Below are 16,208 nucleotides of genomic sequence, written 5' to 3' on the forward strand. Positions count from 1 at the left end.
ACTAGTTCGTTGAATCAATGATGGTTATGTTTCCTAACCATAGGCATGAGTTGTCATTTGATTAACGGGATCACATCATTAGAGAATGATGTGATTGACTTGACCCATCCATTAGCTTAGCACGATGATCGTTTAGTTTGTTGCTATTGCTTTCTCCATAACTTATACATGTTCCTATGACTATGACATCATGCAACTCCCGAATACCGGAGGAACACTTTGTGTGCTACCAAACGTCACAACGTAACTGGGTGATTATAAAGGTGCTCTACAGGTGTCTTCGATGGTGTTTGTTGATTTGGCATAGATCGAGATTAGGATTTGTCACTCCGATTGTCGGAGAGGTATCTCTGGGCCCTCTCGGTAATGCACATCAATATAAGCCTTGCAAGCAATGTAGCTAATGAGTTAGTTACAGGATGTAGCATTACGGAACGAGCAAAGAGATTTGCTGGTAATGAGATTGAACTAGGTATTGAGATACCGACGATCGAATCTCGGGCAAGTAACATACCGATAACAAAGGGAACAACGTATATCGTTATGCGGTTTGATCGATAAAGTTCTTTGTAGAATATGTGGGAGCCAATATGAACATCCAGGTTCCTCTATTGGTTATTGACCGGAGACTTGTCTCGGTCATGTCTACATAGTTCTCGAACCCATAGGGTCCGCACGCTTAACGTTCGGTGACGATCTGTATTATGAGTTTATGTGTTTTGATGAACCGAAGGTTGTTCGGAGTCCCGGATGTGATCACGGGAATGACGAGGAGTCTCGAAATGGTCGAGACATAAAGATCGATATATTAGATGACTATGTTTGGACATTGGAATGGTCCCGGGTGAGTTCGGGCATTAACCGGAGTACCGGGGGGGTTACCGGAACCCCGTGGGGAGTATACGGGCCCTAATGGGCTTTAGGGGAGAGAGGGAGGGGCTGCCTAGGGCAAGTCGCGCGCCCCCCAAGGCCTAGTCCGAATTGGACTAGGGGGAAGGGGCGGCGCCCCCTCCTTCCTTCTCTTCTCTCTTCCCTTTCCTACTCTCCTACTCCTACTACATGGAAGGGGGGAATCCTACTCCCGATGGGAGTAGGACTCCCCAGGGCACGCCATAGTAGAGGACCGGCCCTCCCCCTCCTCCACTCCTTTATATACGGGGGAGGGAGGCTGTAACGCCCCGAGACCGATGTGCCAGGTGTCCTCCAGTTATTCGCTGTTGTTGCCTTGTCTTTGCTCACGTGTCATGCATTTCATATCATGTCATCATGTGCATTGCATCTTCATGTTTTCAAAACTTGCATCCGTCCCGGTCTCCTCGTTCCGTCTGTTATCCGTTCTGAGCCCAGACACACTTGCACGTGCCCGCAGCATATCCGAGATATTATTTTATAAGTGGCCAGAAAATGTTCTCAGAATGGGATGAAAGTTGACGTGTGGTCTTATTATAGTGTAGATAGAACGCCTGTCAAGTTTCATCGCATTTGGAGTCCATTTGATGCCCCAACGGATAACTATAGCGGCAGTATAGCCGGTCTAACGTCGGACGTTTTCGGTCTCCGAAAACCGTGCCGGGCTGCATCTCTCCCCTCTTCTCTCAGGCCAACCCGCTCTTCACAATCCGCCAGACCCAACATAACCTCTCTCATTAGCCCGCGGCCCTCCTCGCGCGCGCGTCCGAAAGTTGTCCCGGACCCGACCTGGGCAGTCGTCACCGTTGGATCCGGATCATCCCCAAACGTCTACAAAATGTCTCTGTTTTGTTAATTGGACTCCCTAGCTATTTTATTCGCGATCGTCCGATTGTGATCGGAGGGATGAGTTAGCCCCTAACCAAAATTCATCTGATATAAATATCAGTCTAAACCCTAGCCCCTACCGGTCCAATACACCCATTACCATACCGCCGCCGCCAGCCAACCACCTCTTTCATGTCTTACTTGGGATCCCTTCCCACCAACCAGATCTCCGACCACCTCCCTCATTCTGTGTGCCGCCCAAATCGCTGCAGCCTCGATCCCAAGCTCTTCGATTCGAAGCCACCAGAGAACCCCGCCGCCTCGATCGAGAGCCTCCTCCTCCCTCTTCGATCCAGAGGAGTGGAGCTCCTCTGTGCCCTCACCTGCGCCCCTTCCTCCTTCCCCGTGCTTTCCCCTCTCTCTTCATCACTCCCTTGTCTCTGTTCATCAACAGGAGACCCATGGGCGCCCAAACCACTCGAAGCCCCAAGCCCCGCCGCTGCTGATTTCGCTTCGCCTGTCTCGCGCCCAATTCCCTCGCGGCTCCGTCGGAAGCTGCTCCATCGCCGCGCCTCTGCTTCCATCCCCGTCGCTACCGGCTGCATCGAGTAGCAGCAACGAGCAGGTCGGCTCGCATTGACCAATCAAGGCAAGCGCCAGGCCCAACCTGCTTCTTTGCCGGCCCAGCGCACCCCTCCTCACCCAGCCAGCCTTCTTCCACTGAGCCGGGCCAAAGCCCATGGGTGAGGCCTCCCCAGCGCCTCCTTTTTTATTGCTATTTGGGCTAGACAGATTCGGCCCGAGACACATTTTTTTTCGCTGAACGTTTTTTTCTATTTAACCAGTGCACTGCATATTTATAAAACTGCCCCTATGTTAAACTGCTAATAACTTTTGAACCATGCATCCAAATAAAACATGTTATATATGTAAAATGCTCAGAATTTTATATACTTTCATAATCTGCCATTTTCATCTATGTTTAAAATGTTCAAACTACTGTTTGCATTAATCTGCTTAAATAACTTGTTAAAATGATTTATTTCATAACTATTTAACCGTAACTCGGAATTTAATAAACTTTATATGTAAATGGGGTAGAATTATGCCTAGTTTAACATGGTGGATTTATTTTGCATGTTTAATAACTCTAAAATTGTGTTTAGGGCATAACAGTACCAAACCTAATATATGTATATGAGGATTTTTTCCGGACTTGTTGTTTGTTGTTCTGGCCTCATTTAAATTTGCCTAGATAGGTAGTTTTCATTTGTTTCACTCTCCTGCCATGTTTAACAACTTTTAATATTGTTGGGTACATAAACAAGATCGAACTAAATAAGTCACGTGGTGTTTCGTCAATATGCAACGGAGTTGCATATTGAGCTCCACTTAATTTGTAGGATTGTTTGTGCACTTTGCCATGCCATGTATATTTAAACCGGACATGCATCATACTTGTTGTGCATCATGCCATGCTTATGTCGTGGTTGTTTACTATGTTGTTTGCTTCTTTCCGGGTTACCTCTCGCGTTAGCTTCGGTTTCATTCCGGAGTTGTGAGGCTCCGTTCATCTACGTTCGTTTGTCTTCTTCATGGACTCGTTCTTCTTCCTTGCGGGATCTCAGGCAAGATGACCATACCCTCGAAATCACTTCTATCTTTGCTTGCTAGATGCTCACTCTTTTGCTATGCCTATGCTGCGATACCTACCACTTGCTTATCATGCCTCCCATATTGTTGAACCAAGCCTCTAACCCACCTTGTCCTAGCAAACCGTTGTTTGGCTATGTTACTGCTCTGCTCAGCCCCTCTTATAGCGTTATTAGTTGCAGGTGAAGATGAAGTTTGTTCCTTGTTGGAACATGGAGATGTTGTTCCTTGTTGGAACATGTTTACTTGTTGGGATATCACAATATCTCTTATTTAATTAATGCATCTATATACTTGGTAAAGGGTGGAAGGCTCGGCCTTATGCCTGGTGTTTTGTTCCACTCTTGCCGCCCTAGTTTCCGTCATATCGGTGTTATGTTCCCGGATTTTGCGTTCCTTACGCGGTTGGGTAATAATGGGAACCCCTTGACAGTTCACCTTGAATAAAACTCCTCCAACAATGCCCAACCTTGGTTTTACCATTTGCCACCTAGCCTTTTCTTTCCCTTGGGTTCTGCAGACTCAAGGGTCATCATTATTTTAACCCCCCCGGGCCAGTGCTCCTCTGAGTGTTGGTCCAAACTGTCAGCCGCCGGTGGCCACCAGGGGCAACTCTGGGCTGGCCTACCGGAAGTTTGGACAATCTGAGTGTGCCCTGAGAATGAGATATGTGCAACTCCTATCGAGATTTCTCGGCACATTCGGGCGGTGTTGCTGGACTTGTTTTACCATTGTCGAAATGTCTTGTAACCGGGATTCCGAGTCTGATCGGATCTTCCCGCTAGAAGGAATATCCTTCGTTGACCGTGAGAGCTTATCATGGGCTAAGTTGGGACACCCCTGCAGGGATTTGAACTTTCGAAAGCCGTGCCCGCGGTTATGGGCAGATGGGAATTTGTTAATGTCCGGTTGTAGAAAACCTGAAGTTGACCTTAATTAAAATGCATCAACCGCGTGTGTAACGTGATGGTCTCTTTTCGGCGGAGTCCGGGAAGTGAACACAGTGTTGGAGTTATGCTTGACGTAGGTTGTTCTAGGATCACTTCTTGATCATAGTTGTTTGACCGTGCTTTGCCTTCTCTTCTCGCTCTCATTTGCGTATGTTAGCCACCATATAAGCTAGTCGCTTGCTGCAGCTCCACCTCATACCTTTACCTTACCTATAAGCTTAAATAGTCTTGATCGCGAGGGTGTGAGATTGCTGAGTCCCCGTGACTCACAGATACTTCCAAAACCAGCTTGCAGGTGCCGATGAGCCCGTGTAGGAGACGCAACCAAGCTCAAGGAGGAGCTCAATGAAGATCTTGTCCTTTGTGTTGTTTCGTTCTAGTTGATCAGTAGTGGAGCCCAGTTGGGGTCGATCGGGGACCTTGTCGCATTTGGGGTTCTTCTTTTATTTTGGCTCTGTAGTCGGGCCTTGATTGTAACTGGTTGATGTAATGCTTTATTCATGTATTTGTGTGAAGTGGCGATTGTAAGCCTACTATGTATCTCCTTCCCTTACGTATTACATGGGTTGTGTGAAGATTACCTCACTTGCGACATTGCTTTCAATGCGGTTATGCCTCTAAGTCGTGCTTCGACACGTGGGAGATATAGCCGCATCGAGGGCGTTACAGAGGCACCCCATAAACACACAAGTTGATCATTGATCTCTTAGTCGTGTGCGGTGCCCCCCTCCACCATAATCCACCTCGGTCATATCGTAGCAGTGCTTAGGCGAAGCCCTGTTCCAGTCGCATCATCATCACCGTCATCATGCCGTCGTGCTTACGATGCTCTCCCTCGACACTCTGCTGGATCGTGAGTTCGTGGGACGTCACCGAGCCGAACGTGTGCATATCGCGGAGGTGTCGTACTTTTGGTACTAGGATCGGTCGATCGTGAAGACTTATGACTACATCAACCGCGTTGTCATAACCCTCCCGCTTATGATCTACGAGGGTACGTAGACAACACTCTCCCCTCTTGTTGCTATGCATCACCATGATCTTGCATGTGCGTAGGAAACTATTTGAAATTACTGCGTTCCCCAACACGATGAGTGTCCTTTTAGGAAAGAGACAACGAGCAATCAATTGGATCGATTTGTTGCAGAAATCTCAGGATTTGAAATCGTGCGAGTGCACGCGGAAGCGGTTACATCACAGCTAGTGGGGAGTGGGGCTGTGATGCCTCAATTTTCGCCACGAATTCTGCCACATGCCATGTATTCTATGTGCACGCGATCGCTGCATTTGCCGCCCAATCCAGGGATCTGTGGCTGTGATTCTGTGAATCAATTCTTACCCGCGGTATAAAGGGTCGGCAGGCTAGGGTAATTCTTAGATCCCCTTTCTCTTCCACACACTCTCCACATTGCCCTCTCTGCTCCAGCAACCGGTGCACGTGAGAACTCGAGACGATGGGGAAGGATTCGACCGCCAAGGAGGAGAAGGTAAAGAAGGTCGGGAGAGCTGTGTCGTCGAGCTCTAGCCCTCCGGCGGGCCGAGCCTCGGGGGATGGATCCCTTCGCGCGTCTCGACGAGGCGAATGGAGGAGCTTCTCAAGGAGAGGTTAATTCCGGCGCATGGATGGAGGCGGCCAGAGGCGGGTCTGATCGAGCCGATGCTGCAGCGGGACGAAAACGTCCTCCTCGTCACCCACATCGAACGAGGTTTCTCGATGCCCCCTCATGCTTTCTTCCATGCATTCCTGGATTACTTCAGGGTGTAGCTCCATCATCTTCCTCTGAATGCCATTGTCTATTTGTCTGCCTTTATTTCTCTGTGAGAGAACTTCATCGGTTGACACCCGCATTGGGGATTATTTAAGCATATCTTCACATGTCGGTCGATGACCACGAAGGAGTCGCCAGACGGCGAGAAGACCAGCGTGACCCTATTGTGCGGAGACTTGGGGATCTAGCTCATTGGCAGCAGTGCCTTCTATTAGACAGTCGAGGTAGCTCCGGCCATCTCCATCCACCTCCCTCCCTCCTGCCTCCTCCCTCCTCTGTCCTCCATCTCCCTCCACCTCCCTCCCTCCCTCCTCCTTCCACCTCCCTCTCCCTTCCTCTTTTCTCCTCCCTCCCCCCTCCCTCCCTGCCTTGTTCACCCTTTTCCTCCCCCCCCCTCGCTCCCTCCCCCACCTCCCTCCCTCCTCCCTCCCTTTGTCCCTCCCTCCACATCCCTCTATTTTTGAATGTAGGTTTATTCTTGTAATCAATAGAAATTTTAAGTAAACAAATTTAGTAATAGGAATTTTTAGGTATTGGAATGCTATATGAGAAATTTTTAGGTATCAAATTTAGTAACACAATTTGTAGTAAAAAATAGATATAGAAATTTTAGTAATATAAATCTTTAGTAAAAAAATTAGCAATAGAAATGTAGGTATAGAAAATTTTCAATATAGATTTGTATTGGAATGCTATATGAGAAATTTTGAGTTATCAAATTTAGTAATAGAATTTTTTTGTAAGAAAATTTAGGTATAGAAATTTTAGTAATTTTATTTTTCAATATAGAAATGTACTGGATAATTTAATTGTTTTATATCATTATCACTTTGTCATCAAAGAATTTTATATGAGATTCAATGGAATATGCAGGCTTTGTACTGTCGCGTCTCCCTGAAGTGATCATCGTCGGAGCTTCCTCTGCTTCCTATACACCCGAGTCAGTGAGCTAAAAGTCCAACTCCTCCTTCTCTTCTCCTCAGACATGTGTATGATGATATTTGGACATGTATTGGTTGTCTCTTTGGACATGTTGCCTATGTTGCAAGGAACGCCTCTGAGTGGCCTATGTTTTGCCGGAATGTTGATTCATTTCCATTTCAGCAAATTTCAGACGCTCGATATGTCCTATTTCAGCAAAGGTCATGCCGAAATTTTCCATGAATTTCAACATGACTTGTGTTGTAAAGTAGGAAATATCGAGTGCCCGTGATTTGCCGAAACATGAATTAAACGACATTCCGGCAAACCATAGGCCATTTTTGTGCCATTACTCGATATATGTAACAGATTGACTGTCATTCTGTCGGGGCTCCTTGTGTGACTAAGTCTATTCTTGAAGGAAGGATGCCGACTGTTGTCGTGGGGTCATTTCCTCTCCTTCTTCTTGTGATAAACCTTGGTAATGCACGATAGAAGAAGGGGAATCGACCATCACCGACGGCCAAAATATCTATGAGGGAGTGTCCACCATATACTGTCAAAATATCAGAGAGATAGAATCACGATTGTTGTCGTGTGGGTCGCTTCTCCTTCGTTCCCATGTGCTAGACATTTTTGTGTAATGCACTCAGGAATGAATGGAGGAGTGACCATCACCAACGTTCGAATATATCAGAGAGGGAGTGCCCACCATATACACCACGTGAGATGAGAGTTTTCAAGGACGACTCGACAGACCAAAATTCAACCCATGCTAAATAGTGATATGTGTGTTGAGTTCCTGGTAATTGCCGTCGATTTATAATCTTTGAATTATGAACACAGGAAATGTCTGATGATGATAGGATCACTGAGTGTGATTACTGTGGCACTGACCGAGGTTTGTGCGATGGGCATCACCAGGAAAACAACAGGTACTTCACTATCAAGCTGGACTAGACCTTCGATGTTTTTACGGTATGTAATGACAACTAGTATTGACTTGTGCTTCTTTGCATCAATGTGTAATTAAGAATGACTTGTGCTTCTTTGCTTCAACATGTAATTCCCGTTTCTTTTTCAATTCAACTAGTGCATTGGTACCTCTTGAGCTTGCGTTGGTTTTTCCCTTGAAGAGGAAAGGGTGATGCAGCAAAGTAGCATAAGTATTTCCCTCAGTTTTTTGAGAACCAAGGTATCAATCCAGTAGGAGACAACGCAACAAGTCACTGAATACCTGCACAAACAAACACCAACCTGCAACCAACACAACAAAGGGGTTGTCAATCCCTTCACGGTTATTCGCAAAGTGAGATATGATAGAGATGGATAGACGGTAAAGTGATATTTTTGGTATTTTTGGTTTATGGAACGGAAAGGAAAAAATTGCAAAAGAAAGTAAATAGGAAACTAGAATTGTAGATCGGAAACTTATATGATGGAAAATAGACCCGCGGGCCATAGGTTTCACTAGAGGCTTCTCTCAACATAGAAAATATTACGGTGGGTGAACAAATTACTGCCGAGCAATTAATAGAAAAGCGCAAAGTTATGAAGATATCTAAGGCAATGATCATGAATATAGTCATCACGTCCGTGTCAAGTAGACCGAAACAATTATGCATCTACCACTATTACTCCACACATCGACCGCTATCCAGCATGCATCTAGAGTATTAAGTTCATAAAGAATGGAGTAACGCCTTAAGCAAGATGACATGATGTACAGGAATTAACTCAAGCAATATGATGAAAACCCCATCTTTTTATCCTCGATGGAAACAATACAATACGTGTTGGTTCCCCTTCTGTCACTAGAATCGAGCACCGCAAGATTGAACCCAAAGCTAAGCACTTCTCCCATTGCAAGAAAAACCAATCTAGTTGGCCAAATCAAATCGATAGTTCAAAGAGACTTGCAAAGATATCAAATCATGCATAAAGGAATTCAGAGGAGATCCAAATAATATTCATAGATAAGCTCATCATAAATCCACAATTCATCGGATCTTGGCAAACACACCACAAAAGAGTATTACATCCAATAGATCTCCAAGAACATCGAGGAGAACTTTGTATTGAGAATCAAAGAGAGAGAAGAAACCATCTAGCTACTAGCTATGGACCCGTAGGTCTGAGGTAAACTACTCACGCTTCATTGGAGAGGCAATGGTGTTGATGTAGAAGCCCTCCGTGATCGAATCCCCCTCCGGCAGGATGCCGGAAAAGGCTCCAAGATGGGATCTCACGGGAACAGAAGGTTGCGGCAGGGGAAAAGCGGTTTCGTGACTCCCCTGTATGTTTTGAGGGTATAAGAGTATATATAGGAGGAAGATCTAGGTTAGGAGGTCTACAAGGGGCCCACATGGTTGGCAGGGGGCACGCCCTACCCCCTAGGCGCGCCCTCCACCCTTGTGGACGCCTCGTGGCTCTTCTGACTTGCACTCCAAGTCTCCTAGGTGTCTTTTGGTCCAAAAAAATCATCGCAAAAGTTTTATTCTGTTTGGAGTCCATTTGGTATTCCTTTTCGGCGAAACTCTAAAACAAGGAAAAAAACAAAAACTAGCGCTGGGCTCTAGGTTAATAGGTTAGTCCCCAAAATCATATAAAATAGCATATTAATCCTTATAAAACATCCAAAACATATAATATAATAGCATGGAACAATCAAAAAATATAGATACGTTGGAGACGTATCATGCATCCCCTACCATGCAAGACTGTTTGTCTCGGAGAAACTCGGTTTCGAAGAGAGTGGCAATATGGAGACAAAGATAGTGCACCTTAGGACTCAACATGGTTACGCTTTTTGGGTTAAGCTCTACAATGCAGTGAATCAATCACATTTTGGAGCAATTGGAGAGCTCTATGCAAGGCCTATGGATTTCAAGAGGATATGCAAATAACCTTTGATATTCATCCTGATGATGATATTGAAGATAATATCGATATTCATTGGATGTGGATAAGCTTCCAGTTCTACCTCTATGTGAGCTTATCAAATAAATTTGTTAAGTAATTCATATTGTTTATTAAAAATTAGTAGACACCTTATTTCCATTTTCCAAGAAATTTACGGAAGGTAGTAGACAAAATCTACTACAGTTATGGCTCTGAACTAACTCGCGAGGAGAAAAATCATCTTGTCTTATTTATTAATGATGTCGAGACTTTCAAGAACAATTATGAAATTAACCCAAATTATGTTCAATGTGTGCCACTAGTGCACGTTTTGAACCACGGTAACATCCATGGAAATAGCATGGTAAGATTTTTTACTATTATGTCACCAGTGCATCTTTTGCATACATTCTTCTTAAGATAAATTACATTGCTAACTATGTTATTATTATGTTCTTCAAAAGAAACTTCCAAAGGATTGTGTGCCTCATATGATGTATATGGAAGGTGACATGGATATTATTAGCTTACGACCAAGTCTGCCTACGGTTCACTGCAGTGCTTACTCGATTTCTCAAAGAGATGAATACCTCAAAATCAAAGGATGGAGAAAAGTTATGAATGAACGCACGGAACTACTTGGAGGCAACATGGTGCACAACCCACAATTGGAGACAGGTGGATCTCTGTTCTTGATAATGTTGACTCAGGAGCTATCCTGTTTTTATGTTATTTTACCTTAGAGAGAGTAACAGGTCGTAGCTAGCTAGTACTCATCATGTGCTAAGAAAAATTAGCTAGTGTTGGTTATGACTATGATGATGAGGACTTGTTATTATGATGATGATGAGTAGTTATGTGCTAGAATGATGGGTTGTTATATGACTAGCTATGATCTGATGAGGAGGAGGACTTGTTATTATTATTATTATTATTATTATTATTATTATTATTATTATTATTATGATGATGATGAGTTGTTATCATGATCATGATGAGTTATTATATCATTGGGTGGAAGAAAAACATATTAGATTCAAGTGAATGGATTCAAAGTGACCAAGTTGGATTAGTAGGACACTAGAATCTAATTCGTGTTTCTTTCACCCACTGATATAATAACTCATCATGATCATAGTGATATAACATTTTCTTAATTGCTACTATATCAAAACTTGTATAATAGTGTATAAATACAATATAAAACAGAAGAAATGAAATACAGACAAATAGTAGTAGTGCGGGGTAAGGGAACACACTGCTGCTATTTAGCAGTAGCACGGGTGCAGCCCCACGCTATTGATAACTGGCTTAATAGTAGCATGGGGTTGCACCCGCTATACTGCTAAAAGTTACCTGTAGTGCCATAGCAGTAGTGCGGGTGCCTGCGCTACTGCTAACCTCTACACTCGCACCACTACTAGGGTTTTCCCTAGTAGTGGCAAGAAGGATTTTGGATGAAAGAGTTCATATCCGATCTGGGAGTCGTACCTAGTGCATCGGATCAAATGACTATCTTTTGTGACAAAAGTGGTGCCATTGCAATTGCCAAGGAACCAATGTTTCACAAGAAAGGAAAGCACACCAAACGCCGCTTCAATTCCATCCATGATTACATCAAGGATGGAGAGATATATATTTGCAAAGTACGTACGGATTTGAATGTGGCAGGCCCGTTGACTAAACCTCTTTCATGAGAAAAATATGATCAACACCAGAACTCGATGGGTGTTAGATTCATTACTATGTAAACTAGATTATTGACTCTAGTGCAAGTGCGAGACTGTTGGAAATATACCCTAGAGGCAATAGTAAAAATGTTATTATCATATTTCCTTGTCCAAGATAAATGTTTATTATTCATGCTAGAATTGAATTGACCAGAAATTTAAATACAAGTGTGGATACATAAACAACACCGTGTCCCTAGTGAGCCTCTACAAGACTGGCTCATTGATAAAAAATGGTTAAGGTTTCCTAACTATATATATGAGTTGTCATTTGATAACAAGATCAGATCATTAGGATAATGATGTGATGGACATGCCCAACCGCAAGCTTAGCATCAGATCGTATCACCTGGTGTATTTGCTACACCTTTCTTCTTGTCAAGTATCTGTTCCTTAGACCATAAGATCATGCCACTCCCGAATATCGTAAGAATACTTTGTGGGTTAATTATAAAATGTCTCTTCATAACCGGGTGATTATAAAGGTGCTCTGTAGGTATCTCGAAAAGTGTTTGTTTGGTTGCATGGATCGAGACTGGGGTTTGTCGCTCCGTGTGAAGGAGATATATCTCTGGGCCCTCTCAGTAATACAACATCCTGACTAGCTTGCCAGCGTGTGACTAATGAGTTTAGTCACGAGATCTAGTTTTACGAAACGAGAAAAAAGAATTACGAGTAACGAGATTGAACTAGGTATGGAGATACCAACGGTCGAATCTCGGACAAGTAACATATCATCGGACAAAGGGAATTGTATATGGGATTAACTTAATCTTCGACATCGTGTTTCAAACTGATAAAGATCTTCGTTCAATATGTATGAGTCAATATGGTCATCTAGGTCCCGCTATTGATTATTGACCAGAGAGGAGTCTTGGTCATGACTGCATGTTCTTGAACCCGTAGGGTTACACACTTAAAGTTCTATAACGCTAGGGTACTTTTGGGATTTTCATATGGTGAGGACCAAAAGTAGTTCGGAGTCCCGGATGAGATTCAAAACCCCACGTGGAGCTCCGGAATAGTCTAGTAGTAAATATTTATTTATGGGGAGTGGTTTTTCAGGGTTCTGAAAAAGTTCACGAATTTTCAGCAAAGTACTAGAAAGGTTTTAGAAGGTTTCGGGGGTTCCACCGTGGGTCCCAATGACCGAGTAAGGGCCCACATGGATCAAGGGGTGGAGCTGCAACCCATATGGGTTGGCCGCACCAGCCCAGGGCCCATGCTGTTTAAATCTAGAGATAAAGTCTTATCTCTAAATTTAAAGTGTTGAATCTAGAGATAAGATGTTATCTCCAGATTTAAAGGGATTTCTCCCTTGTGGCAGGCCCTAGGAGGTTTTTGGCTGCCCTCCACTGCCCCTAGCCTATATAAAAAGATGGGAGGCGCATGGGGGCAGCCACCCTTCCACCGATGGCAGCCATCTCTCCCAACTCCTCCTATCTCCTTCGCGCAGACGCTTGGTGAAACCTTACTGCAGTTCCGCAGCCACCACCACCACGCAGTCGTGCTAGCCTAGATCACATCTACCTCTTCTCCCTCGCTTGCTGGATCAAGGAGGAGACATCACCTAGCTGTACGTGTACACATGTCAGAGGTGCCATTCATTCGGTGCTCGGATCAGATTGGATCGCGAAGGAGTATGATTACACCAACCACAATCTTTAGACCATTAACGCTTTCCGTCTACAAGGGTATGTAGACACTCCCCCTCTCGTTGCTAGCATCTCCATAGAATAGATCTTGGGTTTTTCATAGGATTTTTTGTTTTTCATGCTACATTCCCCATCAAAATTTTGTTTTTCATGCAACGTTCCCCGTCAATTAAGACACCACATCAAGAGAAGCAATCACAAACTAACCATTACAATCATAACACATGCAGACACAGTAACATTTATTCAGGCATAAATCTCCTCTTCTACTGATGGAAGAGAAAAGCATTCTAATAAATTATATGATCTCTCGATAAATCTATCATACTTGTACTTTAGGAAATTCTATATCAATACAAGTATCGCCCACAATAAGCATATAAGTGTTACATGCATGCTCACTTCCTCTATTTTTGTCTCTCAACTGGAACATGCATCAACTTGCCGTCAAACCACATGATCATGCATACAAGTATAGCCCACAATAAGCAATGGAGGGAAAGGGCCAGAGCAGAGGAGCCCAGATCCATGGAGAGCAGAAGCAATGTAGAGAAAGGGGCAGGGTGGCTGGCTCACTTATCCCCTCTGAATCCCTAAAAAAATTAAAAAATTGAGTCAAATGGCTCAAGGTGCATGACTAGTTTACGACTAGTCCTTCGACCCCTCAACTCGGCGACAAGGATGCGACTCATAGACTAGTCTAGCCACTAGTCTCGACTGGTAATCAATGGACTAAACACACTCCACTTGCTTAATTAACTAGTAGTTGGGGCGCACCCCGGGTGCATCGCCTGAGGGACATCTGGGCGGTGCAGGTAGGGGAATGCCCCTTTCATCTTTCTTTTTGCTATCTTCGTTGCACATGTACATGCAAGCTCTTTACATTTAAACCACTTTGTAACATCTAGAGCAAGAACCAGAGACTGGAAGTGATGTTCTTCTAGTACTATAGTGTCCGTAAAATCATAAGAAAGACCTCAAATTGCTTTCCATTATTATGTATTTGGACAGTAGGGAACACGTGGTACTGGTCCTCCTTCAGCAATGGTGAACTCCCTTTCCTCCTCATCCCCCGAGCGTGGCCTCCAAGGTTGATTTCCACGGATCCTTCGTTCAGGTGGGCAAGGTCGACGACAAGGATGCGGGCAAGGGATGACGTCCTCCAGACGCAACATACGTTCAAATACCTGATTCACATTCCAAATAGCAAAACGAGCCTGATGCTGCCTTAGTATCAATGGGGTCAAAATTCATGAGATTCACGGCATGGCTGAATTGGAGATCTAATAAAGAAGAAAAATAATAATATCAAGACGAATCAGAGACTACTGATCCCTGCTTTCTATCAGACCAGTGCTAAGCTGTAGGATGGGATGTAAGATGACCGTTGGATCTACTACTAGGCCGTGCATGGTTGTTTGATTGCTTCCTAATAACTGCTTCTGCTTAAAAACAAAAAGCAAAAAAAAAAAAACCTGCTTCTGCTTAGCATGCACGGCACCCTCGCTAACCACTCTCATGTAGTTATGTCTATCCTAAAACATGAAGCCATCAGACTGCATGCAATCAAAGTTTGATTCCAGTTGTTCAGGAGAGAAGTTTGATTCGAATTCAACCTAAAAGAGTTTGATTCCGATTCACGTAAAGAAAAGTTTGCTACATTTATGAGACCCACCAGTATTGACATTTTACTTTCTTCACATGATTTATTTCTCACGTATATGCTTCCATCAAATCAATAATTTGCTTCAACAAATAGCCAAAGTAATTTCAGTCTAACAGAAATTCATTAGGAAATATGTGTCCATTATAAATGTTTACCATGTATCCCCAATGAAGCAAGAACTTGTTTCTAGCGACCAGAAAAATTGCTTCCACTGAAAGTTACATTTGCATCGATGGGCAACACTTAAATTTGCTTCCACTGAAAGTTACATTTGCATCGATGGGCAACACTTAAATTTGCTTCCACTTAAACATAAAGTGGTTTTCCAAGGCACCACCTGATTGTTTTCAAACAAACAAAAGTTTTCTTCTAAAGAAAAAGGAATCTGCTTCCATGCCCATATATTTGAAGTTCAAAAGTTCAACGAAAAGGTGCGACGACACCCGGGTGTCCCGGCACCCTCCAGTCTTGTCCATTCAGCGAAAATAAAATTCGTGCTAACCACTGTCCAGCAGCACATGCTTTGCAGTACCAGAGTAATTAGGCGGACTTTTTTAAGCATGCAAACAGGGACGGGAGGGGGAAGTAGCATGCAGGAATAGGTCTGGCAGGAAACAGTAACACATGCATGGACAATGCAGTCTCTCTCTTCTCACGTTTTCTCTCCACACATGCATGCACGAAGCTTGCTCTCTCTCCTCACTCTCTCTTTCCAACAAGCTGACATGCATAGCTACAGGGCGCCAGCGGTCCACGCGGATGATGGTTGACGTGACAGCACATGCGCCTACTCAGCCGAATCACGTGAGATTCCATTGCATGGTCACTCCTTTCAGTTTTCTTGGGTCTCCCATCATAGGTTGTACATATTCTAGCACATCGACATGTCATCTCCAGTGCCCCATACTCCTGCGCTTAATGAAGCACCAGAACAGCTAATGGATTCCATTGCTATTGTACATGGCACAAATCTCAATGCGTCATAGGATGAATGGTGAGATAAAAGGGTGCCTAGGCACCCGGGATCTAAAAGACCACTCAAAGTTCAAACAAACAAAAGTTTGCTTCTAAAGCAAATGTAGTGTCATATTTTAAGTTCTCCTTGTCGGTTGGATGAAAACATGCTATATACAAGATACATGGAAGATGATATGCTATACACACATGGGTTCAAATTGAAGCATAGAAAAATGAATATTGAAGCACACCTATAAATGTTTGGCAAC

The sequence above is a fragment of the Triticum urartu genome, chromosome 5 (assembly GCF_003073215.2).
Source record: "Triticum urartu cultivar G1812 chromosome 5, Tu2.1, whole genome shotgun sequence".
Lineage (NCBI taxonomy): Eukaryota > Viridiplantae > Streptophyta > Magnoliopsida > Poales > Poaceae > Triticum > Triticum urartu.